This window comes from Bombus impatiens, unplaced genomic scaffold (genome assembly GCF_000188095.3).
Source record: "Bombus impatiens unplaced genomic scaffold, BIMP_2.2 scf_0360, whole genome shotgun sequence".
NCBI classification, from domain to species: Eukaryota; Metazoa; Arthropoda; class Insecta; order Hymenoptera; family Apidae; genus Bombus; species Bombus impatiens.
The window spans coordinates 69,591-72,241 of record NT_176779.1 but is presented as its reverse complement, the minus strand read 5'-3'; the positions used below and the strand labels follow the sequence as shown (position 1 = coordinate 72,241).

The 2,651-nt window shown below is 40.0% G+C and overlaps 1 long non-coding RNA gene across 1 annotated transcript in view; it reads right to left on the bottom strand.

The window, feature by feature from the left end:
• Nucleotides 1–358, bottom strand: part of LOC117151679 — a 504-nt gene extending 146 nt beyond the window's left edge. Inside the window, exons 1-2 of the long non-coding RNA XR_004461774.1 lie at nucleotides 346–358; nucleotides 151–311 (exon numbers count right to left, since the gene is read on the bottom strand). This is a non-coding gene — a long non-coding RNA (uncharacterized LOC117151679). The remainder of the gene's footprint in view (nucleotides 1–150; nucleotides 312–345) is intronic.
• Nucleotides 359–2,651: the final 2,293 nt, after the last annotated feature.

Here is a 2,651-nt window from a genome sequence, read left to right as displayed (position 1 = left end):
GACGACAGTGTAACGTCAATTCACATCAGAGACCAGGCCACACACCACGGACAGGATGGCACCCAAATGTCTGCATATCCTTGGTGCGCACCCTCAATAGTCTTAGGTGCCCACCAGAAATATTTTATTTTCACCAACCCTAAAAGTTACGTGACAACAGCGCAGTGGTTAGCGCCTTAGGTTACGAACGTTCGGGATCCGGGTTTCAAATCCCGGCGACTGTAGTCCGATCTTTCTTTCCACGATTCTTAAATGAGAAGAAAATGTAGCAGTACCCCAGCAGCGACATCTACACCCGCAACAGAACCTATCTCGGCCTCTACAGCCATCCGTACAGGCAGCCACAACTATCACGATCTATCCACCTCAACAACATTGACAATTTTAATTTATTTAGTCCCAAATATCATTTAGTAATACTTTCATATCACTACAATAATTTGATACTACGAAGATCAAACGTAAAACCTGGTGAAAACTTGCTTCATTTGAAAATAAGGAAATGTGGTAATGTTTTTTTTGTAACTACTGCAATTGCGAGATTAATTTTCTCAAACCATTAGAACCAAGGTGTGAAGAATGTTCTTAATGCTTCAAAACATAAAGTAACGGCCAATTTTTGGGTTTCCCTTCACAAGCATCCTCCATCTCATAACAATTATTCCTAACGATCTTCCAATGGTTGCAATATAAAACCGGTAAGAACCGATAAGAAAGGAAGGAAAAGGAATTAAAACCTTAAAATCCTTTAAGAAACTAGTCAGCAGTTAAACTATCGAACTTGAACGGTCAGCACAGTGGGTTGGCGTGTCGAGAACTCGTTTCTCCATGTCGATGGAGGTAAAATTTCGTGACGACTTTCGTCGACGGGTTTCGAAAGCGACCACGTGGCCACGGTCGAGTTAAGCTCTGGAAAAGCTTGGAAAACGCCGCTGACTGCGGCTTCCCGTGGCAATAAATAAAGCTGATAAGCCGGCCACGGTGTTTGCGAACGTTTTATTATTACTTTTCCATCCCATCGCCATTATTCTTCATCGTTTCCATGTCACGATGAACGATCGGTCCGGAGCCATTGCTTCGATTTGCGACGAATATCCACAACATTTCTTCGATCAGTATTTCTTCTTTCTTTCGAATGCTCTAGGCTTGTTTTTGCATAGTAACAATATGCTAAATCTGAACGATATCCGATTAATATCATATAAAAATATATTTTGGGGAAAAAATATTGTCTCTCAAGTTTTTAACTGTTCTAACTCTATCTTTCGAGAACAACTTACTTAACTAACCCGTGTGTATCTCATTGATCTAAAGAAATTCTAGAATTCATTACAACCTCGTCTGTGCTATTATTAGTCCTCGTCGTTTCCCTGTCGAACAAACGTTTACGCGAACTCTCGGTCTCCATAACTCGGTATCATTAATAATGATTTTTTCTATCGAAACGTGCTCTATTTGCTAGTTGCTATTATTCTAGCATAAAATTCTATATAAATTGTAATTGTTTTTAGTACTTATTATATAACTGAACCAAATAATCGGACGGTCATCCGACGTTTCTTATTATACTGGGACAAAGAAAAGAAAGGAATCGTCGTGTGCGTTAAACAAAGGTTCTTTGCAAGCGGTGATAACAACGACGTTAACGGCGTTTCACCGGTACCAGATTTTCGGTGGCGTTCGTGTATCAAAAGCACGTGCTCTCTTGCGCGGCGAACAAAAGTAACGTGGTATATAAAAGCGAAGAGCGAGGTTTTGTTTTCCCGGCACGCAGCAATTCGCAGTTCGTTGCGACATTTTTCGAAACGCGCCTCGAAACCATTTTTTTAGTAGTTATGGAACGCGACGGTGCGGCCGGTTGACGAGGAACGAGTTTCAGTCGTGGAATTTTGCGATTATGCCGAATGCGTTTCCATCGTGAAGTGTCAAAATTTGAAACGCGCTTCGTTCGGATTAATTCTGTTAAAAAAAATGGCAAGAGAACAACGCATGGTTGAGCGGAACAAAAAATGGGATTTGGGAAAAGATTTTTAAATAAAAAAATTGCATTGATACTAGAACAATACCTTCAATCTTTCTTTTTGTAGTAGTTGAAATCATGTAGCTGCTTCGATTTTATACTTTTCCATTTACTTCGTGAAACATCTGTTTCCTCCAATCCTTTTGTAGCGTGCGCTTGTTACGCGCACGTATGTCCGATATCTATGACACTGCGTTGTATGACTTGTTACTCGCCGAATTAACCTGTGATAACTGATTCACTAGAGTGTAAGTGTGGAGAAAAATGGTTGAATGTGCGAAGAACGATCAACGACACCAAAGGTTATACTTCTCCGAACAATGAGGTTTCGAATTGTGCTTGACGGCTGAGACGAGATTTACGAATGCTTAGTGCGGATGATTATGCGATACGAAACGACTGCTGCGACGCGATTATCACGTAAAATAAGAAAAGGAAATCGAAGATGAAAAGAAAAATAAAATATAAAAAAAATGAAAAGAGAATTTATTTTTTTAACACTCGGTTTACACTAATTACGATTTGCTTCTGAACTCTTGCCGTGACTTTCCAAGTCTGAAGCTCTTACAATTTGACTTTTGATCGGATCTGTTTCTTTTTCCTTTGCCACTCTTCAATATCCCCACTATCC